We start from the raw sequence: 27170 nt of genomic DNA on the forward strand, positions 1-27170 counted from the left end.
CCCTTTTAACATATTTTTATAAAATAATATACATATCCTCCGTCTCTACAATGATGTTTCATTTCAAGATTTAGTTTATTTCAGCATTCGATGAACTTCTAGGAAGTTCCAACATTGATAGAAATCTAAAAACCCGAATTTTCATTAGAGTTAAGGTATTGTAGATTTACAACAATGACGTCGAGTGTTGAAATAAATAAAATCTTGAAAGGAAACATAGCTGTATTAAAATAGGTATATTTCTATCTGTTTACTTAAATAGTGAATGTGTATACTATTTTATGAAAATATGCTAAAAGAACATTTTTGGTATCAAAATACTATTCATTTAAAATTTTACCCTATTAATAAAATATCTTGTTTTTGAAATTTAGATCAATAGTGCACCATTTTAGTATATATTTTTTTTTCAATTTTCTAAGCATGTTTTGCTGAATTACTCTTTAAAGTAAGTTAAGAACAAGAACCAAACAAAACCCAAAAATTTTGAGTTTAGCTTGTGGATTCATTAGCTAATTCCATATTACTTTGAAAAGACCTTCTCACTCATTACGTAACTATCATAGTGGATTAGACCCAGAGAATTTCTAATGGGACAAAATCTTAAAGATACATAGATTTAATTCAAAATTCCTTCCAAAATAACATAACTCAATGCCTATTTTTCTAGCTATCAATATTTGTCAACATTTAAAATGAACATTATTTTCCTATTTACACAAAGTTTCCAACTTATTAATTAAATGAGAAATGAGAAAAAGACCTAAAGTAATATAAATGTTTTTTTTTTTCTTTCTATATTAAAAGAAGACAAAATCAAAGATCTTTAAGAACCTTTCATTATAACTCTTTTAACATGAATATGAAAATATAAAATAATACATTGTGAGACAGTACAATAAGATTTTACATCTCAACCATAACTTGAATGATATAAGAGAACTATATCATAGTATCTCTATAAAATAAAAAAGGGCATTGATATACATGAACTAAGTTTCACCTTTTAAAAAATAAGATGCACTATATTATGGTACATGAGATGCATTAAATCATCCTTGTAGACACCCCAATTTGTCTGAACTGAGCTCGAGAGCTCCCAGAACACGACAAGATAGGACCAGACCCAAAAAGCCTAGGAGGGACTGTTCAAGGAAGGCCCAAACAAGTTCAAAACTAACCTAATTGTGTTTAAGGTAAACTATGCCAAATTTTGGTCTGGTCATGTGTGGCGCCCTGCCGAACGCTAACACAAATCCTCATGTCAGATCTCGAGGTATTATGTAACACCTCGAAATTTCGGCATGATCTCCTCTGTTTATGTTAGCATTCCAAGGCGTTCAACCTGCACCTGATAACCGACATACAATCCTGCATACATATATAAAATATAATACTAACGGAAGCTTATATACGTCAAATAACATACGAAAGATCAGAGTGCGGAAGAATAACTAGAATACAGGATTATACAAAATTTCACACTCTAACAGAAATCCTAACACTCAAGACAGAATCTATAAAACTATCTGAGGGAATTGACACCACTAGGGGGTAATAACCCCAATACTCACCAAGTGACGAACTCTGGCTGTCTATCTGACTCACCAGATGATTCTCACTCGTGCTCTATATCTGCCTCGCCAAACTTCGGATCTGAAACTAAAAAAATGGAGAAAGAAAGGGTGAGTAACAAAGGTTACCCAGTAGGGAAACAAACAATTTCTGCCAATAACCCCTCCTAACATGAACGAATAAGCATACTGAATCATTTTTAAATAGTCAAAGTTTTACAGAAGAAATTACGATTAACTGGTACATATAGCCAGGGATGAACAACTAAACATTTTAAAACTCACATTACATCGATTAGCAGTACTCACTATAACATTATCTTTTTATACAAATCTAATTGATCAAAGGAAAATAATAAACATGGATTTCATTTTATATATCAAAATAAACAACAGATACATAATACACAATGGTGGAGTATTGGAATTAGAGAGTTGGGATTCACGACTGGATCGCTCCCAGTCGGGACATGATGTTACAATTCTTCTCGGGCTTTTAGTTCCTGATTTTGTGGCTGGTCGCTGTTTACCACGCTTGGTTGACCATTTATCCGGCTCAGGCTGGCCGTTTGACGTGACCGTAAGCAATGGGTCTCTTTTCGATGTGTCAGAACGTTCGACTACTATAGATTGTTAGTGATCACTGACTAATCATCTTCGTCTATGCCTATCAGGCGTACATGTGATTCCCAAAGATACAAACCATTCGTATACGACCACCTTTACATTACAAGTTCACTGGTAAAGATAGAGAGGAATAAACCCGGATTCCAGTTGTGACTCCACTCTCATACGCGTCCCATACCACGTATAAGTTTGGTGGTCCCTACCGTACATCCCAGGATAGTACACCACTCCGGATGATATGACGCACTATCCCTTCAAGCATTCACAAACTCTTTAACAACTCACAAAATAGCTACATATGTATATTATTTTCATTTGAAAATAAAAGAGAAATTAACAATACAAGGTTGAGAATAGATATCCAGTTTCCTACCATGCAAGTGTGGCCACCCGGCCTAAAATAAATAACATAACAGAGCGCCTCGCGCTAACAGAAAGTAAATAAACATGCAACCAGTAACATTATCCCTGGATATTCGTTCACCAACCTGCATACAACACAACAACGTAAAACGCAGACATCACCCCTCGGGTGTGACTCTGACATTTTACCGTTTCATACCCTTTTTCCCTTTTTTCGCCTTTTACAGTTTTCAATCTCTTCATAAAATATCCATTTTCTGATATTCATCAACTCAATCTGAGTTCATTGAATATTAAATCACATTTTTCAACTATAGAATTTATTTCTATCAATAACATTGAAAAAATACAAATTTCATATCAAAACGGGGTCCGAGCAGTGCACAAGACCCAATTTATGGCAATAACCCGTTAAAATACCCTACCCACGTATAATTTATTAAAAATACAATTAAACATATCAAACATGCAATTTCTGGCGTGAATTTTTGAAATAACAAAATAATTCTATATTTTAAAAATACATCCAAATTTTTCGATAAAATCCTAAATGCAATTTTCACAATCTAGATTACTAATAGAAATTGAGAGTTCCTTACAATGTCTAGGCGAAAAGGATCAAAACGTGTGCACGGAAATCGAGGCGATCGGCACGAAAATCGAGACGGACCGAACTTCGAAGCGGCTGATTTTTGAAACTAGCTTGGTGGTTTCGAAGATCTCGATGTGCTCGTCTCTTCTCCCTTCTACGGCGAAAGACGGTTTGACCCCGAAATCGATGAAAATCGAGGTCGAAGTTACGAAAATCTCCGTATAAAAATACGGCTGATTTTTGACTATACGGGGTGAAAAATACGAGAAAACGGAAGGAACTTGGTTGGGTTATGTAGAGAATGAGGCTGCGGACGTTTCTCCCTTCTGCGTCGGAAAGCGATTTGACCCCGGAACGGACGAAATCCGAGGTCAAAGTTTCAAAATTTCCGTATCCAAATACGGCTGATTTTTGACGATATCGGGTGAAATAGAAAGTGAAATGAAGAAAGGTTGGGTGGGTTTTGTAGAGAACGAAGCTGCGGACCTTTTTCTCTTCTACGGCGATCGTCGAAAGTGGACCCTTTGCAAGAGATCTGAGGTGGAAGGTCGAAGAGAAAAAAAAAATTCATTTCGTATAGGTCTCGGCTGTTTAGACGCGTTGGGGAAGATGAGATTAAAAAAAAAATTAAAATTATTATTTAAATAAAATGTGGGACGAATTCGGTATTTTGTCAATTGTTTTGATCGATGATAACTTGATCATCCGGACTCCAAAACTGATAAATGAATACTCTATTTCGCCTAATTTTTCATTCCGGATCTAATGGTGTAGTCAATTTCTACAAATTTTATCTCTAACAAAAATTTACATTTTTGGCCTGAGGTGACCCCTAAACTTGATGTCGTTTTCGTTTTTGGCGATGATTCGACTTCCTGATCTCCAAAAATGACAAATAAATAGTCTATGTTGAAATTTTTTTTCGTTATGAACCCAATGGTATGATCGAATTTTAAAAATTATTCCTCTAACAAAAAGTCACTGTTTTAGCCTGGTCCGACCCGGTAATCGAGGATTTTGCAACTTTTATATTCGGACTCACATTTGAGCGTGCTTACAGGCTAAAGTATGTTTTTCGATCATTTTGAATCTAATGGTGAGGTCAGATTCAATTAAAAATGATCAGAACAAGGTCCTACAATTTTACCCTAAGTCCCACTTTCAAGATTTTCTTAAAATTCGACTATTTATTTTTTCCTCGAGATACGAATTAAAAATTCGGGGTTTTACATCATGAATAACACAAGAACCCTTTAAAAGTTGGTCTAGTCCATACCTCAGGCAAGTACCAATACAAATTTGCATAAGTCCTTGCCCCCAAGTAATGGCCATACTGTTTTCCATTATTTTCTTGGTTCTCACCGCTATCTATGACACAAATTTTTATAAGGTGTTTTTACACCTTAACCCTCTCTAATCACTCAATTGCCTCCTTAGCCAAGAGAAACTCAAGGAAAATTATACTTTTTACCCCTTCATTAATCTTTCTCTTAAAGTTTTCACTAAGGTTTTCTTGAAATTTGGGACACCTTTCAAGGTAATTTCCTTACTCTTCTCAAAGTTCAATTACATCTCTAACCTCAAGTTCTTAAGACCCAAGAAGAGGTAATTGACTTTAGAGACCCTCCTCTTGTGAATAATTCTAAGAAATCAATCAAAAGATTAATGTAATTTGACTAAGCTCAAAGGACTTAGACCTTTTTACCCATTGAAAGAATTATCTAGAATCTAAGGAGCAATTACACTTTTAACAACAATTTGTTAGAATCTTTGAGAAGATAATTGACTCCTAAGCTCCCTCTGAGTGTGGATAAAACCATGCCATTGCCACAATGTTTTTTTTTTTTTAAAATTATCTCCTTCCTCAAGGCTTTGAACAACAATATCCTTTAAAGAATTCTCTAGAGACTTTGAGAACATTTATACTTTTAATTTTGGATCATCGTGATTAATAAGACTCATTGAAAGGTAAATGACAATCAATACCTATTTTTCAAGGATATTCAAAGTCATTCATTGTGATTATAGTGTAATTAAGTTGAACTTGTGATGCGTGGACTATTATATCCCCAATTTACGTAAACAAGGTTAAAAAAGAAGGTTCTAAGAACTTAATTAAGGCCCAAGGCCAAGTTATAAATAAATGCAAAAGTTGGAATTATTTTTCCAAGATTTACATTCAAATTTAACCTAAAAGCATAAATAAAGACAATTTAGCCTAAATTCCTATTCAATGTAGATTATCAATAAGCCTTAACAAACAATGATTGATCCATTGAGACAACGTTGATCTACAATTTCAGACTTAAAACGATCACAATTCAAAGTATAAAAGAAAATTGAAATAAAACTAATTGTTGGATAAACAAGAATAGGAATCACAATGTAGAGAATTAAATCAGTTGAATCCACCAAAATCAGTGCATCTCATTAATTTATTTGTTTATTTATTATCTCAATCCAATCAACAATGCTAATGTTATTGGATCGGAAGATGAAATATATTAATTCAAATATGTAACCTAAATTCTGTGATGATATTTAATAAGATGAAATCAAAAGATCAAATATAAAATCTCTAACAAGGCATAGTTTAACTTGAACTTATCTAAGATTAAATTATCAAAATCAGATAAATAAATATTATATCTGATAATCACTACTTAACAAATTGGTATCACAATAAAACATTGAAACATAATTAGAAACAAATAAGATTAATCAAGAAGATCTTGCTTAAGCTTCATTGACCTCTCTAATAGAGATCTAGCCACAAATCATTGTAAGAATGATAAAATTATATAAAAATAAAAGAGAATAGATTGAAAAGAAAGTGACGCTTCTTTTATTAATCTTGGTCTGAGATTGGCAAATAACTCATTCTATTTACAAAGCTTGAATATATAATAAATTAATAACTGAAAACTAAAATAATAAGAGAGGACTAGAGAAGATGATCAAAAGTGTGGTACCTCCGAAATATTAACACAAAGCCCCATGTCAAATTTTAAGGTTGTAGGTGGTGCCTCAAAATTTTGGCATGGTTTCCTCTGTTTATATTAGCATTCAAAGGTATCAAGTATCTGTTTCACCTGATAAACAACATACATTATATCCTGCATATATACATACAAAATATAATATTAGCGGAAGCTTATATACATATAATAACATACGATATATTAAAGTGCGAAAGGATAAAAAAAATACAAGATTATATAAAATTCGACACTCTAACAAAAGTCCTAACACTCAACCCAAAATCTATAATACTACCTGGACAAATTGATGTCGCTAGGTATAGCTTAGTGTTTTCCATGAAAATGACTTTGATCGTCTATCTAACCTACCAGATAATCTTCACTCGTACTTTATACCTGCCTCGCCAAGCTCTGAATGTAAAGCTAAAAAAATAGAGAAAGAAAAGATAAGTAACAATGGTTATGCAGTAGGGAAGCAAATAATTCTTGCTAATAACCTCTCATAACATTAATGAATAAGCATACTAATCATTTTAACATATTCAAAGTTTTACAAAATAAATTATGATTAACAGGTACATATAATTAGGGATGAGCAGTTAAACATTTTAAAACTCACATTACTCCAATTAGCAATACTCATTATAATATTTTCTTTTTATGCAAATCTAGTTGGCCAGTTGGAATCATTAAACATACATTTTATTTTATATATTAAAATAAGACACCAGATACATAATACACAATAGTGGAGTAGTGAAATTACAGAGTTGGGATTCACGATTGGATCGTTACCAATCGAGACATGATGTTTCATAATAAAGTATTAATTTTTGATTTTGTGACTGGTTGCAATTTTTCGCACTGGCGGGACCATTTATCCAGCTCAGACTGGCTATTTGACGTGATCGTAAACAATGGATTTCTTTTCGATGTGTCAGAACGTTCGACTATTATAGATTGTTATTGATCAATGACTAATTATCTTCGTCTATGCCTATCAGGTGTGCATGTGATTCTCAAATATACAATCTCATTCGTATACAATTACCTTTATATTATAAGTTCACTGGTAAATATAGAGAGGAATAAACCCATATCTCAGTTGTGACTCCACTCTCATACGTGTCCCATATCATGTATGAGTTTGGTTGTTCTTACTGTACATTTCAGGATAGTATATCACTCCAGATGATATGACAGATTATTCTTTCAGGCATTTACAAATTCTTTAACAATTCATAATATATTTATATATACATATCATTTTTTTTTTTTGAAAACAAATAAGAAATTAACATTACAGAATTGAGAATGAATATCCAATTTCCTACCATGCAACTATGGTTACACGACCTAAAATAAATAATAGTACAGAAAAATAAATAAACATGCACGTCACCTCGTGACAACAAAAAGTAAATTAATCCTGGATATTCGTTCATCAACCCATACATAATATCACAATGTAAAATGCAGACATCACCCCTCGGGTGTGACTATAACATTTTACCGTTTCATATCATTTTCCTCATTTTTCGATTATTACACTTTTTACTTTTTCAAACACATCATTCATTTTCAATATTCATTCACTCAAATATTTATTTTTCGATATTAAATCATTTTTCACACTTTGAAATTTATTTTTATCATTTAAATTGAAAATTTATAAAACTTATATTAAAACGGGATCCGAGCAGTGCACATAACCCAACTGACGAAAATAATCCGATGAAATGTCCTTCTCACATATAAATTTGTTATAAGATACAATTAAACACATTAAATATGTAGGTCCTGACGTGAATTTGAAATAATAAAAAGAATTCTACATGTTTAAACACATTACAGATTTTCGTTAAAAATCTTAAATGTAATTTTCATAATTTATGGTTACCAATAGAAATTGAGAGTCCTTACCAATCTCTATACAACAGAATTGAAGCACATGCATGAAAATCGAGATGATCGACATGAAAATCGAGGAAGATTAGACGTCGAGGAGGTTGATTTTTGAATTAGACTCGATGGTTTCGAAGATCTCGATACCGCCATCCTTTCTCCTTTCTACGGTGGAGCACGATTTGACATAAAAATAGATGAAATTCAAGGTTTAAAAGTTGAAACCCCCATATCTTATACGACTGATTTTCAATGAAACGGGAAGAAAGAGAAGAAAAAAAGAAAAGAAATCGGATGGATTTTATAGGGGTCGATGCTGCAGAAGTTTTTTTCTTTTTCGTCGGAAGTTGATGACTACCCGTTCGCGACGAATCTAAGGTTGAAAGTTGGGAGATGTTATGCATTGAAAGAGAAGATGAACAGTGATTTTCGTTTTAAAAATTATTTTTATAAGTTGCAGGACAAAATCGATATTTTTAATATTGTTTTGTTTGACGATAACTTGACTGTACGGACTTCAAAAATGACGAGTGAATACTCTATTTTTTATAATTTTTTATTCTAAATCTAATGATTAATTAGATTTTACAAATTTTTTTCTAACAAAAATTCACTTTTTCGGTTCGGTAAGACCTTAAAATTGACGTTTTGTTTTTGACGATAATTTAACTTTTTGGGCTCCAAAAATGATGAGTAAATAGTTAATTTTCTATAATTTTTTATTATGAACCCAATGGTGTGATCAAATTTTAAAAATTCTTACTCTAGCAAAAATTCATTATTTTAACCTGGTCCGACTAAAAAATAAAAGATTTTGTAATCTTTTCGTTCGAACACGTATTTGAGCATGCTTATAGACTAAAGTAAATTTTTGACCATTTTGAATCCAATGGTGAGGTCAGATTTCATTAAAAATGACTAGAATAAAAGTCTAAAGTTTTACCCTAAGTGTCATCTTAAGAAAATTTCAAAATTCAACTATTTATGTTTCCTCGAGATACAAATCAAAGGCTCGGGATTTTACAAAAAACTTTTGTCTAGTCTTTTATTCATAGAGGTTGGATTAGGATTTTCAGAATTCGAAACACTTACGTGTTTTACAAAGAATGTAAACCCTAACTTATTACATCACCAATCATGTCACCTTAATATTTCATAAATCTCGAGGAAGTTTTAATACTATTTGTTTGATTATATTTAACTCTAAGATGTTTCTATGTAACTTAAAAATCAATAATCAATGGTTATAATGAGGTAGGAAATATATTAACCTAAATGGGTGTAAATTATAAGATCAGGATCACACAAATTTGTTAGTAACCTAAGTTACTATTGAGGGATGAGTAAATTTTTTTTTTTGAAGTTTTAAAAATCCTAGAGATCTCCCCAAATTCATGCTTATCTTACCCCATTCTAGAATACTTAGAAAAACACCATTATTTTTTTTAAAAAAACACCATCGGAGGAGCCCTTGAAATTTCTATCTGCTAAAGTCGTTTGCTCTCAAACAAAACACGAAAGTTCTTCGTCAAATCAAAGTCTAAAACATACTTAATTTCTAGACCAAAAATATAAGTAAGTGCAGGCTTATAGTCTCTTTTGATCTTTTCATTATAATGACATTATATATATATATATATATATATATATATATTTTTTTAAGTTTGTTATGCATATTTCCTTGATGTGAAAAAAATCATGTGTTTCTTTTTATATTTCATTTATGGGAGAAGAATTCGTTAATGATAAATGAATTATGATATTAATAAGTTTTGAAAAATGATATATTTTCTTTGGCATAATGGATTGGTAAAAATCATAATTAAGCAAGAAAGAACTAAGAGTTCCTATAGGGTGAAAGGCTTCAAACGTCTTACGAAAGGCCCCGTGTTATGTGGGTGTATGACTTAGTATATGTATGCCCCGTGTAATGTGGGTGAGACCTTTGCATGAATTACCATTGCATGATATACTTTATTTAATTATTTAAATTTTTATATCAATTACACAATAAAATATTTACAATTTTTTTCATTTACTCAATGTGATTATTATCTAGTTTAAATCATAGGTGAGTATAGTAGTACTTATGGAGATTTTTCTCACATTATTTATTTAAAATTTCCAGATGCTTATCCCAAGGAGGTGTTTTTGTCAAATTACATAAAAAATTCATTTTATATATTTTTTTATTTCAATCTTATTTTGTCTTGAAATAAATTATACGAAGTAATAAATCATATGGGGATTTATTTATTTTTATTTTCTAGATCATATGTGATGGATTATTCCTGAGGAATGTTTGGGTTATTTTGTTAATTTCTTTGAATAATGAATTAAAAAGATGATTGATTATTATTTTTCTCTCAACATTGAGTAGATCAAATCTTATTTTTAGAATATATACTACCATAATGATTAGATAGGTGACAAAAATCAGTTTCTAATATTTGCAAAATCATCTAAATTGGGTGAGTGTTATATATAAAATTTAACACTTACCTAATTTAGATGATTTTGCAAATATTAGAAATTTTTTTTGTCCCTTATCTAATCACTATGGTACATATATATTTGAAATAAATTATAAAAATCTGGATTTCTACCATCATTACGAACAGGTTTTGTTTCGATCAATTTTTCTCTAATAAATATTCTTTTTCTAAAAATAAATAAAATACGAAACTTTTAGGTTTATGTGTTAAATTTCCAATCCCACCAACCATTAGCAAAAATACTGAGCGCGTAGCTTATTTATTTAAAATGGGTTCGTTTTGTCTACAATGAGATTGTAGGCACCAAAATTTTGAGGAGGCCTTTACAAATTTTATAAATGAAAATCCCTAATTTTATAATGGGTCTCAAATCCAAATTGAATCCATTAAATGGGAACATGCCTCTTACAAGCCTGGATTTTGGGCTTTCGCAGATAAGGCCCATGATCTAAATAAAAATCAAGTGATCCACATATTAAATATTGGGCCTCAAACCCAAGTAAATGAGTTTGGCCTAATAATGATCCATAGAATCCTTAAAATGGGATTTGGACAAATTTAGCCTTTTAAATAAATCAATTAAACCTCTTTAAGTTGGGGGTATAATTGGAAAGCTAAATTATCTTTAAGTCTATAAATACAAGAGCCTTTCTCATTGAGAGAGGATCTGGATCACTTTCTCTCAAAAGACAGAAGCTCTCCCTCTAGAGAAGAAGAAGCTCTCAAGCCCTCCTCCAGAGACAAAGCAAGGTTCTTCAGAGATCCGGACTCCGACTAAAGACAAAATCAAGCACAAAACCCTTCTTCGGAAGCCAAAAAAAAAATCTTCTCAACCGATAAAGCGCGAAGCCCGGAGAGAAGAAGATCTACAGAAGCCTCTACAGAAGATCAATCACAAAGCAAAGTCACCGTCTAAGCAACCTTCTCAGTCGATAAAGCGCGAAGCCAGGAGAGAAGAAAAGCTACATACATCGTCACTATTTTTTTGTACTTGACTGTTAATCAGAGGAAACACTGATATCTGTATCTACTTTTCATAAAAAATCAATAAAATCATTTGCGATTATATTTCATGAATCTCGAGGTAGATCCGTAGAAATTTATTGTCGACAAATTTCTGGCACGCCCGGTGGGACCATCTCAACCTCTCATCTTTCAATCAACTGCAAGAGCATCACCGAAAGCATCGACGGCATTTCGCAACGTCAACACTATTGCATCTACCGTTACTGAGAAAGGTAAGAAAATCCTTTCTTCCAATCTTGAATCTGATCAGGTTACTAGTCGCGATCATCATGTGACACAAACAATGACAAAGACTGGTGGAATCAAGCTAATGGAGCCTCTCCAGCATCACTCCAAGAAACGTGTCACAAAAACAGTACTTACCACGAAGGAATCGTGGGCGGATGTGGTAGAAGACGACTCGTCAGATTCTGGATCTGATTCGAAGTAAAGTGAGGGATCGTCTAAATCTTTATCGATCACTTCTCCGTCACAAACTCACACATCCATCAGAGCAATGTTGACAGTTGGAGCGGTAACGATGGATGAACAAGTTGCTCAGATGGCAGACACCATCAACAAGTTAACAAAAGTAATGGAAGAAAAAGATATTCAAATTGCAACTCTTACCAACCATTTGGAGTAGAAAGACAAAGAGAATGAGTCGAGTGCTGGACCCTCACGTCCTCCAGGATTCACCCCTGAAGCATACATGGCTCCGCACGAAGAGGAACAACGAGCAGACTATTCTGGTTCACAAAAAGCTACTCGAGATCCACCACAAGGGTCTATTGCATCGCTTTCTGTTCAACAACTGCAAGCAATGATTATTGACACCATTCGTGCTCAGTATGGGGGCATGCCACAGTCCTCATTGGTCTACTCCAAACCTTACACTCAACGCATCGAACAAATGCGTCTTCTGGCAGGATATCAACCGCCAAAATTCCAACAATTCGAGGGAAAAGGCAACCCAAAGCAACATATTGCCCATTTCATCGAAACTTGCAATAACGCCGGTACATTCAGTAACTTCATGGTGAAACAATTTGTTCGCTCCCTCCGTGGTAATGCGTTTGATTGGTACACCGACTTAAAACCCAATTCAATAGATAGTTGGGATCAATTTGAAAGAGTGTTCCTCGGTCGCTTCTACAACACTAGAAGAACAGTAAGTATGGTGGAGCTCGTTGTCGTCAAACAAAGGAAAGATGAACCAGTCATCGAGTACATAGAGCGATGGAGAAATCTTTCCCTCAACTGCATGGATCGACTATCCCAATCTTCTGCTATCGAGATGTGTGTTCAAGAGATGCACTGGCAACTCCTTTACATCTTGAAAGGAATCAAGCCACACATTTTCGAAGAGCTAGCTACTCGAGCCCACGACATAGAGCAGAGTATAGCTGTGCATCAGACTCCACGACCAAGCGAGCCTCGAAGGCAGGAAAAGAAGGATGGCAAGTCTTTCAAAACTAAAGAAGTCTTGTTTACTACCACCAACAAACCTATCAAAATCACATGTAAAAGAAGAGAAGATCAGCCACGAGCTGATTCAACACAAGAAAAAGGAAAAGCTTGGAAAACTCTCAAAGAGCTTGAGGCAAAAGAATACCCTTTTCCTGATGCTGATGTCTTGGACATGTTCGAAAAGCTGTTGAAATTAAAGCTCATTGAACTGCCAGTGCCCAAACGACCCGAGGAAGCAGGTCGCGACAATGATCCGAAATATTGTCGCTATCATAGGGTGATTAGTCACCCGATTGAAAAATGCTTCGTTTTCAAAGAGAAGATTATGGATTTGGCACGTCAAGGAAAAATTGAACTTGACTATGTCAAAAATGTTGCTACTTCCAACATGACCTTTGTCACTTTTGGATCTTTTGATCCAATACTCTTGACAAGTCAGTATGCTACGCAGATTCCATCTCCTCAGATCAGCAAAGTTTTACCTAAACCATCAAAACTCATATCCGTACATTTTGATGTTGAAAAGGCCCATCCCACGCTGGGGGCAAGGCCACATCAAAGAAAAGTCATCACCTTTCTCACTTCACTTCAACAAGGACCACAATCGCATTCGGCTTCAAAATCAAAGTCAGGCATCTCAGAGTTTACTTCAGTTGATGATTAAGGGTGGACAGTTATCACTCGTCGAAAAAGACGTCCTACTGTCCACTCGTCGAAAAAGACGCCCTACATATGTGCCAACTCCTTCCATTTCGAAGCCAAAGAGAAATAGAAGAAAGTCAAAACCAAGTACATGGTTAAAGAAACGAAAGAGGACAACAAAGAAGAAGGCTTTCTGAGTTTCGCCTATAGACCCCTGAAGACATCTTTCAACAACCTCCCCGTGTGCCGGTTACTCGTTTAGAATTCTTATCAAGGAAGCTCTTAAAGGAAGTCTGCACGATTTCATGTCATCAAGTGGAAGCAGAAATGCTAGAAGATGATGTCGGTGATAGGCCCGAAGAACATCCTACTAGTTCCAGTAATGGAGATCAATGACTTGAGAAAGACAATAGCACTTCGAAAATAGAAGATTCGCAAGTCGACTTGGATTTGTCCAGTGAATTCCAAAACGTTCAGCTTACTTCAAAGCAAAGCTCAACTGATTCAAAACAGGAAGTTCAATCTGACATAGATCCACAACAAGATAGTATGAGTATGGCCACAATCACCTTCACTGACGAGGATCTCCAATTGGGGTCTCGAGCTCACAATAGGCCTCTTTATGTTACAGGTTATGTGAGGGAAACTAAAATTCAAAGAATCCTCCTGGATTACGATTCTGCGGTCAACATCATGCCAATTCATACTATGAAACAAGTTGGCATCTCATCAGATCAACTTGCTCGCAGTAAGTTGATGATTTAGGGCTTCAACTTAGAAGGTCAAAGAGCGATCGGTATGATAAGAGTTAAGCTTTCAATCGCAGATTTGGAGTCAACAGCACTCTTCCATGTGATTGATTGTAAAACTTCATATCAATTGCTTCTCGATCGACCATGGCTACATGAAACTGGAGTAGTACCATCCACGTTACATCAATGCTTCAAATATTACCAAGATAGTGTGTAGAAACGTGTAATAGCCGAAGATCAACCGTTTGACAAGGCAGAGACGTATTTTGCATATGCAAAATTTTATTTTGGAGGGGACATCATTCAAGAAGCAATTCCAGTTTCGGTTCCTCATTCTAGTAAGTAAAAACCCGACAAAAGAAAGCATACTACGAATGATGCCGAGGAGATTTCTCTTGATCTTCCGCTTAAGAAAGAACGAAATAAGAAGCAAGAATCAGAAATTCGACAGATCAAGGTGGGTCAATCAATAGTGGACGCGTTATCCACAATTGTGTTGCCAACCCCAATGCTTCGTTACGTGCCGCAATCGAGACGGAAGCCGGGACAATCACCTTTCGAAGACATTTCTTCAAAAACCAAGCCTTCTGTCTCTAAAATCGAATTGGAGACGTTGAAAGAAGAGTTAACTTTTCCGATTACACCTCTTCAAAAATCTTACATAGTAAGGACACCAGTGGAAAACGTTGTCCCAACTACGACAATCGCGAAGAACCATGAAGACAACCTCGCAAAAGTAGAGTCCAAAAGTTGGTTTGGTTTTAAAACTTTAAAGTTATTCAAGATTGCCGGTTATGGAAAAGGTGAACCCGTGCTATTAGGTAAACTGCCACAGACTGATCAAATTCATGATTTAACTGTAACACAAGTCAAACTCGTTCGAGTTGGAGAAAGAGTTTCATTCACACGAACAGGGCTAGGTTATACGCTAGAGGCTCCAATCAAAATTTCTAAGATGAAGACGGCTTCTTTACAACATACTACAGTAGAGGTCATCGATGAGTCTGTAGAAGAAATACCAGTTCCACGAACATCGGTCTTTGATCGAATTGGTGGCCACATCTCAACTACGTCGGTATTTGACCGATTGGGTGCTTTAGATGATCATCATGATGTACAAATTCATAAACCTCGTGCGTCTGCTATATCTAGACTTGGTCAGAATGTTGGGGTAAAAATACGAAGAGAATCGCGACGTCGACCTAAGAAAATGAATAAACATGTGGAGCATAAAGATAGTAGTGGCTTGCATAGCGCGATTCCATCTCGCATGAAACGATAAGCAGCTTTAGAAGTCTCGATATCAGATGCATTGATTGTGAAGCGACGCACCATCATCCTCACAAACCAAACGAGTAACAGCCGAGCTTCAACTGTTGGAACAGACAATTCTGAAGAGGTTGTTTCTGTAAATCATATTACCATTGAGGAATTCCCTGAAGAAGATTCTACTTCGTCAGATGAAGAACTCAAAAATGCTCCACCGATCTTTGAAGAAGGCGGACAAGCTACTATAGATGACTTGAAAGAAATAAATCTTGGGACAATTGAAGAGTAGCGACCCACGTTCGTCAGCACTTTTCTAAACCAGCATGAAGAATCCGAGTACCTCAAGTTGCTACAAGAGTACAAAGATGTATTTACTTGGACTTACAAAGAAATGTCAGGACTTGACCCGAAGATCGCTATTCATCAGCTCACAGTTAAACACGGAGTTCGCCCAATAAAACAGGCACAACATCATTTTCGATCAGAGTTGATACCACAGATTGAGACAGAGGTCAACAAGTTGATAGAAGCTAGCTTCATCCGAGAAGTAAAGTATCCAACCTGGATTTCCAACATAGTTCCGGTAAGAAAGAAGAATGGACAAATTCTAGTATGCGTCGATTTTCGCAACTTGAATAATGCATGTTCAAAAAATGATTTTCCGCTTCCAATGATAGAACTTATGGTTGATGCGACTACAGGACATGAAGCCTTATTTTTCATGGATGGATCTTCTGACTACAATCAAATTCGAATGTCGCCAAAAGACGAGGAGTTTACAGCCTTTCGTACCCCAAAAGGTATATATTGTTACAATGTTATGCCTTTTGGACTTAAGAATGCTGGTGTCACTTACCAACAAGCTATGCAGAAAATCTTTGATGACATGCTACACGACAAAGTCGAATGTTATGTTGACGACCTAGTAGTAAAGTCCGAAAAAAGGAAAGATCACTTACAACATTTACGTGATACCTTTGACAGATTACGGCAGTACTAGCTCAAGATGAATCCATTAAAATGTGTTTTTGGAGTCACCTCGGGTAAATTTTTGGAATTCGTGGTTCGGCATCGTGGTATTGAAATCGATCGAAACAAGATTGAAGCCATTCAAAAGATGCCGGCACCAAAAAATATTCATGAACTCAAAAGTCTACAAGGTCGACTTGCTTACATTCGTAGGTTCATTTCAAACTTAGCTGGGCGTTGTCATCCCTTCAGTCGATTGATGAAGAAAGATATATCATTCGACTGGGATGAAGCTTGTGAGAATGCTCTGAAAAGCATCAAGGAGTATCTTCTTAAGCCTCCTGTTCTTTCTGCACCAATTCCTGAAAAGCCACTGATTCTCTATATTAGTGCACAAGAAATGTCACTAGGAGCATTATTGACTCAAGAAAATGATGAAGGAAAAGAAAGTGCACTCTACTACTTGAGTTGAATTCTTGTTGGAGCAGAAGTAAACTATTCACCCATCGAGAAGACATGTATAGCGCTCATCTTTGCTACAAAGAAACTCCGCCACTACATGTTATCGCACACAATCCGACTCACTGCGCGAGCTGATCCACTCAAGTACATTATGACAAGGCCAGTCTTGTCGGGAAGACTAGCTAAATGGGCCCTTCTTTTATCAGAATTTGAGATTATTTACATCCCTCAAAAGACTGTAAAAGGGCAGACGTTAGTCGATTTTCTTGCTGATCATCCTATTCCGGCTAAATGGGAATTGTCTCACGACTTGCCTGATGAAGAAGTATTCTCTATTGATGTGTTTCTAGCTTGGAGAATGTTCTTTGATGGGGCAGCTAGAAGAGATGGAGCGGGGGCAGGTGTAATTTTTATCACCCCACAAAATGAAGTATTGTCATTCTCGTTTGCCTTGACGAAGCTATGTTCAAACAATGTTGCAGAATACCAATCTCTGATCATTGGTTTAGAACTCGGGCTAGAGATGAAGTTACACCAACTTTATGTGTATGGGGACTCACAACTTGTCATTAACCAACTCTCAACAGAGTATGACGTTCGAAAGCATGAGTTAGTGCCTTATCACTACTATGCTTTACAACTGATAAGACAATTCAAAGACGTCATCATTAAGTATATACCAAGAGCTGAAAACAAGCAGGCTGACGTTTTAGCTAGTCTTGCTACAAGTTTGGCTATGCCAGAAGGAGAAACAATGAGTATCCCTATCTGCCATAGGTGGGTACTACCTCATTTGATAGAGGAAGATTGCGAATCGCACGAAGCAAACACCGTCGAAATAACCGAAGTCAAAAATTGGAGACAGTCACTTATCGACTATCTACAGCATGGGAAGCTGCCAGACGACCTAAAACATAAAATAGAAATACGTCGTAGGGCACCTCGATTTTTATATTTCAACGATAAGTTATATCGTCGCTCTTTCGACGATATCTTAATGAGATGTCTTGGAGATGATGAAATCCGAGATGCTTTAGAAGAAGCACACTCTGGAGTGTGCGGTTCACATCAGTCAGGGCCGAAACTCCATCACAGTCTGAAGAGGATGGGATTTTACTAGCTTACTATGGCGAAAGATTCTTTAAACCATGCAAAGATGTGTAAAGCTTGCCAATTTCATGGAGATTACATTCGTCAACCACCGGAGTCATTGCATCCTACAATTGCATCTTGGCCTTTTGATGGGTGGGGACTTGATGTTGTTGGACCATTCTCAAAATCCTCAAGACAACATCTTTATATCCTTACTGCAACTGATTACTTTTCTAAATGGGCTGAAGCAGTTCCCTTTTGAGAGGTTAAGAAAGAAACGGTAGTCGACTTCATCAAAAGTAATATCGTTTTTTGTTACGGTATTCCACGATATATCATGACAGATAATGGAAAATCTTTTAGTAATACGTTGATGGATCAATTCTGCATGAAGTTCAACATTAAGCAGAGATGTTCTACAATGTACAACGCTGCAGCAAATGGACTCGCCGAAGCCTTCAACAAAACTCTCTGCAAGCTTCTTGAGAAGGTTGTCTCAAAATCTAAAAAAGATTGGCATGAACGAATTGGAGAAGCACTGTGGGCATACAGAACCTCATACCGCACCTCCACACAAGCCACACCTTACTCATTGGTTTATGGAGTTGAAGCTGTTCTTCCTTTGGAATGTCAGATACCTTCATTAAGAATTGCAATCCAAGAAGGTCTAACTTGCGAAGAGAATGTAAAATTATGTTTAACTGAACTTGAAGCATTAGACGAAAAGAGATTGGAAGCACAACAACGGCTAGAATGTTACCAAGCCCAGTTGTCACGTGCATTCAATAAGAAAGTTCGACCACGTTCTTTTCAAGTTGGCGATTTAGTTCTCGTTGTACAATGACCAATCATCCTCTCATACTGTTCTGGAAAAAAGTTTGATCCAAAATGGGATGAGCCTTATGTAGTGAAAGAAGTATACACTAATGGTGTATGTCTTCTTGTAACACCAGAAGGATTACGTCTTGGCCCAATTAATGGCAAATTCCTCAAAAGATACTATGCTTGAAAGAATGTTGCTCCCCGGCACGAGCCTAAACTGTTTGACAATGCTTCCCAACACGAGCTTAAACTATTTGACATTGCTCCCCAACACGAGCCTAAACTGTTTGACAATGCTCCTCAGCACGAGCCTAAACTGTTTGACAATGCTCATTATCGTGCGAGCTTAAACTACATGATACTCTTGACCCGTATGAGTTAAAACTGTGAACAGTCCAAAGTTTAAAAAAAATTTTGAACTCGCTAGATTGAAAACCCGAGAGGGCAATCTAGGCAAAACTTAGAGCATTATCCATCTGAACTACGTTATGGTTTGATCCCATTTTTGGATACGTAGGCAGCTTGTAAAGTTACTTCAGGTTCAACCACATCAACAAAAAATCATATATGTCATATCGCACTAAGTACTAGTGTCACATCGACTAAAGATATATAAGAGTATGAATAAAAAAGCCATCATATTCAATAATGCTCAGACGCTAGAGATTGGCCAACTAGCTAGACAAATGATTCGTCACATGGTTTTTCTAATCAGTTGATGTTTCTCAGCCAATTGACGTTATGATGTTGTTAGCCAGTTGATGTTGTGCACCCTTAAGCATTACTGATGAACAACTACTTTAAAGATTGGCCAAATCGACTGGACAAATGATTTGTCGCATGGTTTTTCTAACCAATTGACGTTTGTCAGCCAATTGACGAAGTGATTCTTTTAGCCAGTTGACATTTGTGAGCCAATTGACGTCATCCACTCCTAAGCATTACTGATAAACAATTACTTTAGAGGTTAGCCAAATAGCTGGACAAATAGTTCGTCGCATGGATCTTCTACGTGCATAAAGCTTGTGTACCGCGATTCTTTTAGTCAGTTGACGTTTGTCAGTCAATTGACGTCATCCACTCCTAAGCATTACTGATAAACAGTTGCTTTAGAGGTTAGCCAACCAGCTGGACAAATAGTTTGTCGCATGGATCTTCTACGTGCATAAAACTTGTGTACTGCGATTCTTTTAGCCAGTTGACGTTTGTCAGCCAATTGACGTTATCCACTCCTAAGTATTACTGATAAACAGTTGCTTTGGAGGTTAGCCAACCAGCTGGACAAATAGTTCGTCGCATGGATCTTCTACGTGCATAAAGCTTGCGTATCGCGATGCTGCTAACCAGTTGACATTTGTGAGCAAATTGACGTCATCCACTCCTAAGCATTATTGATAAACAGTTGCTTTAGATGTTAGCCAAATAGCTGGACAAATAGTTCGTCGCATGGATCTTCTACGTGCATAAAGCTTGTGTACCGCGATTCTTTTAGCCAGTTGACGTTTGTCAGCCAATTGACGTCATTCACTCCTAAGCATTACTGATAAACAGTTGCTTTGGAGGTTAGCCAACCAGCTGAACAAATAGTTCGTCGCATGGATCTTCTACGTGCATAAAGCTTGCGTACTGCAATGCTACTAACCAGTTGACGTTTGTCAGCCAATTGACGTCATCCATTCCTAAGCATTACTGATAAACAGTTGCTTTAGAGGTTAGCTAACTAGCTGGACAAATAGTTCGTCGCATGGATCTTCTACGTGCATAACGCTTACGTATTGCGATTCTTTTAATCAGTTGACGTCATCTACTCTTAAACATTACTGATAAACAGTTGTTTTATAGGTTAGCCAACTAGCTGGACAAATAGTTCGTTGCATGGATCTTCTACGTGTAAAAAGCTTGCGTACCGCGATTCTTTTAGCCAGTTGACGTTGTCATCTCCTAAGCACTACTGATGAACAGTTGCGCTAGAGATTGGCCAACTAGCTGGACAAATGGTTCGTCGCATGGTTCTTCTACATGTACATCGTTTATCAGGCAATACTTTTAACGATTCAACATTGGCCACCATTAAGCAGATTAATAGATAAATGTTCTAAAAGTTGACTGATAAGGGTTATAAGTTCTTAATTTGTAATTCTGGTTACAATTCATAAGAAAGGAAATGCAAAGGTGACAAAGTTCAAAAAAATAGGGAAGGAAAAACTAAGGTCCATACCTTCCTGTGGTTTCAAAGCTATAGCCGGGCTACAATCGAGTCAAAAGAATCAGATCTTTGTATCAATATATTGGTAATCCTAGATATGTAAGAAAAAAGAGAAGTTTCAATATTGATTCATTCATAAGTTTTGAAAAAAAAAAAAAAAAAGACCCAACAAGGAGAAGAGATAAAGTATAACAAAATAATCAAAGAAGGCTTCAAATCACAATCGATTCAAGAAGATTGTTTTATATGCTCAAAGGACTCTATTCATATCCTTCAACAAGTTGTTCTAAAAAAAGGAGGATTTTGTTATACTTTAGTGAAAATCACTGTGTCATGGGTGGTCAGACGATGTTTTCATTGAATTAAAAGAAATTTAAGAGAGGAGGAAAATAAAGCACCTTTACAATCAAGTTTATTGTCAAATTAATCAATATTATTTGACTTGAGTTGATCAATCAGCAAAATAATTTTCTTGTCCCTCAATTATGGTGATGTAAACAATGAATCAAACTCATTGAGTCCAAAGAAGTCACTCCCTCCAAAATCTACATGGATTCTTTCTAATTACTGAAGAAAACTGATGGGTTGGTGACCTTAACAAAACCCCTAATTTTATTAGGGTCGTGGGTTTATAAAGATTTTAATATATTGGCAATCCAAGTCCAAATTTAAGGTCCGATGTGAATAATGAGTTCCTTTTCAAAAATCTGAAAGTTTTTGGGATATCAATGAAGTAATCACAAGCAAGGTTGGAGAAGAAAGTTAGTCATCAAGAATTACACCATGTGAAAGATTCCGATCATCTGTTCATCTACTGGGCTTGAGAAAATAAAAATAAATAAATAAATAAAAAATGTGCGACCTTTCATATTGCTAGAGGATTATTATAATTTCTTGGAATCATGAAGGATGATGGTCAATTCAAAATTTTTACAAATTGACTTTCTTAAGATCATCGGACAAGAAGGTTACATCTACGTTCGTGATTTATGCTCACACACCTCTTTCCTTTGTCATCACATTCTGTAGGTAAATATGTGGGTTGGGTACATGGGTTGAATAAACTACGACATTTTGTGACTTTGCAATATGTGCATCTAGTGACGGAAAATAAAACAAGAGAGATTCGTTAGATTTCTCAACAGAATCAGTTATGGAAATCTTTGAGAGCTTCAATGGAGATTAATAGGTGTTAGGGACGAGAGAAACGAAGCTCGAGTGACAAATGGAGCTCGCAATCCTTACGTGTTCGGTTCTGTTCTGTTTCGGCAAGTGAAAGCGAAACGCCACCAACGATGCAGCGTGACAAGTAGATCCATCTGTCAAGATTTTTGAGAGGCAAATGGACTAAGCTAGAACAGAAACATGGATTTGGTGAGATTCTGGCACTAATTTGTGGTTTTGTGAACTTTAAAATGTTCGCAATAAAATCTTCACACCAAGATAAAGACTTTTTATTTGGTGAACCTGGATTTGAAGTTTTCTAGTGGTTCTAGGTGTAAATCTCCCTTTTTCGGATCTGATCCGAGTTTCGAAGCTTTTCTGATTTGTTGGGGGAAAGAGAGTGTTATTGAGCTTATTTGAATGTCTCTCTATTCTTTTTTTTTTTTTCACTCAATCCTACCACTTCAGATTAAACCAACGAAACAGAGAAGAACAAACTCACTTTAATCCAAGAACCTACTACCAAAAAAAAAAAAAAAAAAAAACGCTGATTTCAGCTATTTGGTGATTTAGAACTTCGAAGATCACTCGAACGCATCGGCATTCTATTACCAAACAAACGTAGAATGGACGGTTTCCAATGTTAGATCTCAAATAAAACCGCACGAAAAAGGCAAGAATCTCTTCACGACATACATATATTTCAATCGAAAAAAAAGGATTGAACTTAAAGGCGTGTTTTGGCTAAATAAAGCTGCTCACGGTTCCTGTTTAAAAAAAAATTTAAAGAAGAAGAGGAGGTTACTTACACGCATGCAACGCTCAAGAAATTTTTTTTTTTTTTGCTGCAAGTCCCTTCAAGAATCGATAATCCAAGTCGCTGCAAATCTCTTTGAGACTCAATCACGCCGGCAGCAAACGAATCCTTCTTGAAATCAGTGAGGAATCCTTCTTGAAATCAGCAAAATTTCACCAAACTTGTTGGATCTGTTTGTAGAAGACGCAGTTCTTCTTCGGCACGGTGATGAGGGCAAAGACGTGGGGAAGAAGAGAAGAAAAGAAAGCAAGAGAGATGGAAAGTTGCCGAGATTCAATATCGATTTTCAAAACCTATGAAACTCTCCTTTTATGGCTGAGTTCATGGCTGAAATCTGAGAGAGAGAAGCTCCAATCGAGCTCTCAAGAACGAACTAAACTTTAGAGAAAGAGGGATTTAGATATTAGTTTGGTTAAAGCTTATATTGACATCCCGGTTTTGTAATTCCTAAGTCGCAAAGGGTTTATACAAAGTCGTTAAAAAAAATTGGATTAAAAAAAAGAAAATTGATAGTAAGCTAAGCTTACTAACTTAGTAAGACTCAAATCTTACTAAGGGACGTTGGCTTCTTTGGAGGACGTCTAAATCCAACTTCAAGGCTTTGAAGCACACATGTACAATGTACAACCAAAGCACATTATTCATTAAAAATTAAAACAATTGTCTCTTGTGGCAATCAAGTCACATCTCTTGCCTCTCTGTTCCCACAGCTTTGCAAAAAAAAAAAAACAAAAAACAAATAATCAAAGTTGGAATGGTGTGCCTGTTTCGTTATTCTCTCGGCTGTGAAAAAGTAACCAAAAACAGAAGAGAGAAGAGAATAAATAGAGAAAAGAAGAGGTGTTGTTGGAAAAGAATGGAAGAGAAGAAGTGGGATTGTATAAGAACAGTTAGAGGAGTAATAGGTAGGAAGAAGAAAAGAAGAAAAAGGAGTCTGTGTTGGAGGTGTAAAAAAAAATGGGTAAAATAAAACAAAACTAGTCTTACTAACTTAGTAAGATTCGAATTGTGCTAAAGCCCAACCTAGTACATGACTCGCCACTATTTACTACAGCCAAGCCCAAGACCAATGTAGTTGTTTTAAGGCCTGAAAACAATTCTTGATATATGGCTATTGGGCCTAATAACAACAAAACATAAGAGCAATGAGGTGTAAAAGCCCATTGGGCTAGTATGTGCGTGACTGTTCCGATACTGGAGTGAAACCAAGAGAAGTTGTCTTTGCAAGATTCAAATCTAACTAACTTAGTAAGAGTCAAATCTTACTAAAGTTGTTGAGCTCACATATATGACACACCCAACGTTGAGGGCCAAATAATTGGGCTCAAAGAAATCGTTGATGGGATTAACTTTTCTGTTATGGTATAGCCCATGAGGAAGGAAGAAAGAAAAAATGTAGTCTTGAACTTGTGGACTTCAAAGGCTAATACATGGGCCACGTTGGTTTGCTTTTGTGAGCTTAATTGAAATTATCCAATGAAGTAGTCTTTAAGGTGTGGGCTTTGAAAGCCAATACATGGGCCACATTAGTTTGCATTGGATGGAGTTTAAATGATAAATATCATGACCAATGATTATCTTGCGTCACGATCAATTTTAGTTTGATCTTCATCAACAAGATCATCATAGTAAATACTTGTCCAAAATCTTTGATATTGAAACTAAGAGGGGTTCATAGTCAAGCAGCCTAACAATTATTTTTAAGTGCTCTGAATGAAGTATTGATACTACCTTCGGGTACATGAACGTACCAAATACATGGATTTAATCTCATGTATCTCAACTATGAGAAAGCTAAGTATACTGGGGTTATGCATCTTCATGCGGGTTAAATTGTTCTCAAGGATCACTCATCCTTTATTGAAAAACGTCCTACTACAAGGTTCCAAAGACATGTGGCAAATCCTTCTAAACTCGAAGCTTTCACGTGTCAGCCGACATAATCAAGGATACCTCATCCTCAGCCTCGCATTCGATGATGCATCCTTGAGGGGGCATTTGTAGGCACCAAAATTTTGATAAGGCCTTTACAAATTTTATAAATAAAAATCCCTAATTTTATAATGGGTCTCAAATCCAAATTGAGTCCATTAAATGGGAACGTGCCTCTTACAAGCTTGGATTTTGGGTTTTCGCAGATAAGGCCCATGATCTAAATAAAAATCAAGTGATCCACATATTAAATATTGGGCCTCAAATCCAAGTAAATGAGTTTGGCCCAATAATGATCAATAGAATCCTTAAAATGGGATTTGGACAAATTTAGCCTTTTAAATAAATCAATTAAACTTCTTTAAGTTGGGGGTATAATTGGAAAGCTAAATTATTTTTAAGTCTATAAATACAAGAGCCTTTCTAATTGAGAGGGGATCTGGATCATTTTCTCTCAAAAGACAAAAGCTCTCCCTCTAGAGAAGAAGAAGCTCTCAAGCACTTCTCCAGAGACAAAGCAAGGTTCTACAGAAATCCGGACTCCGACTAAAGAGAAGATCAAACACAAAGCACTTCTCTAGAAGTTCAAAAAAAAACCTTCTCAGCCGATAAAGCAGGAAGCCCGGAGAGAAGAAGATCTACAGAAGCCTCTACAGAAGATCAATCACAAAGCAAAGCCACTGTCCAAGCAACCTTCTTAGCTGATAAAACACGAAGTTCGGAGAAAAGAAAAGCTACATACATCGTCACTATTTTTTTGTACTTGACTGTTAATCAGAGGAAACACTGAGATCTGTATTTACTTTTCATAAAAAATCAATAAAATCATTTACGATTATATTTCACGAATCTCGAGGTAAATCCGTAGAAATTTATTATCGACAGAAATAACACACATTTGCTAACTTTTTTTGAAATTTCCTATCATATTTTCTTCTATAACATGTGATTATTGTATTTGTACGAAAAATACATTGAGTTGAGAATATAATAATTTAGTAAATGCATCATTTCAAGGTATTTCAACAATTGAATGAAATCATACATTTTAAATTGTCGATGTTTACTACAAAAATGAACTATTATAGAGTATTTTAGTGTTATCACGAAATAATTTTATCAAAAAAAAAAATACACATATATTTTATATCTTAAATAATTTATAATTTTTTGACCTTTAATATTCAAATCTACATTCTGACTCAACAGGTTATGGGTTGAGTCGTGGACCCAAATTTTGACACATCACACGCCCTTTAATTAGAACTCTGAGATGATGAAGAGTATTATTGTTGCGGAACCAAGGCTAGGTTCATAGCGGATTGAGATTGTCTATTATAACTATTTTGGAAATCTAGAGTACTACCTTATTGGATAGGTTCATTTTGACGATAAGACAAATTTGGATGAAACCTATTGTTAGGGTAGTATGTTTAACTGTAAGAAGTAGAAGTGAGTTTCTTATAAGTGCTATATGACCCAATAACATTGGCTTGCTCAGACATTACTATTAGCAAACTTGGTCAATTTTTGATGGAGTGGTCGAAACTTTTGCATAGAGAACATACTGATTGTAGATCAGTTGCAACACATATTACTAGGGTGGCTTCTTGGGTGTTGGTTTTGATATTGAAAGCATTAGGTTTCTTATTTAAGTTTTACACCCCATTGACCAAGCTTGTCATGACATTTTTGAGATTTGGATCAATCTCTTACATGCCTAGTTTCTTGATTGCCATGTCTTTTTGAAATCGCCTCGACCCTTTTTCCATCAAATTGTGGATATGGGGTCCGATTGGTAAATGGGGGGATTTTGAAAGATGGAGTCGCCACTTAGTTTAGGTTTAGGAACCATAAATGACTCTGAAATGAATCGGGTCGGTCCACGGATTAGAGAAATGGGTAAGGAGTCAGATTACGGGTTTCGGAAGGTGTTAGGCACCGAACCCGCCTGATTGAGATGATCGGTCTCTACTATGATTCAAACTATCCTACGGTCAACGGGTAGAGACTAAAGACAAGATTGTGGTC

General features: G+C 35.8%; 1 long non-coding RNA gene across 1 annotated transcript; it reads right to left on the reverse strand.

Moving 5' to 3' along the window:
* Positions 1-288: 288 nt before the first annotated feature.
* Positions 289-23664, reverse strand: LOC147393102 (uncharacterized). Its single transcript, XR_015182061.1, has 4 exons — positions 23200-23664; positions 21239-21317; positions 6129-6560; positions 289-1662 (listed from the first exon to the last, which is right to left on the reverse strand). It is a non-coding gene; the product is annotated as an uncharacterized LOC147393102 (long non-coding RNA).
* Positions 23665-27170: the final 3506 nt, after the last annotated feature.

This window comes from Akebia trifoliata, chromosome 10, assembly GCF_017979445.1.
Source record: "Akebia trifoliata isolate Shusen 1 chromosome 10, ASM1797944v1, whole genome shotgun sequence".
In the NCBI taxonomy this organism is placed as follows: domain Eukaryota; kingdom Viridiplantae; phylum Streptophyta; class Magnoliopsida; order Ranunculales; family Lardizabalaceae; genus Akebia; species Akebia trifoliata.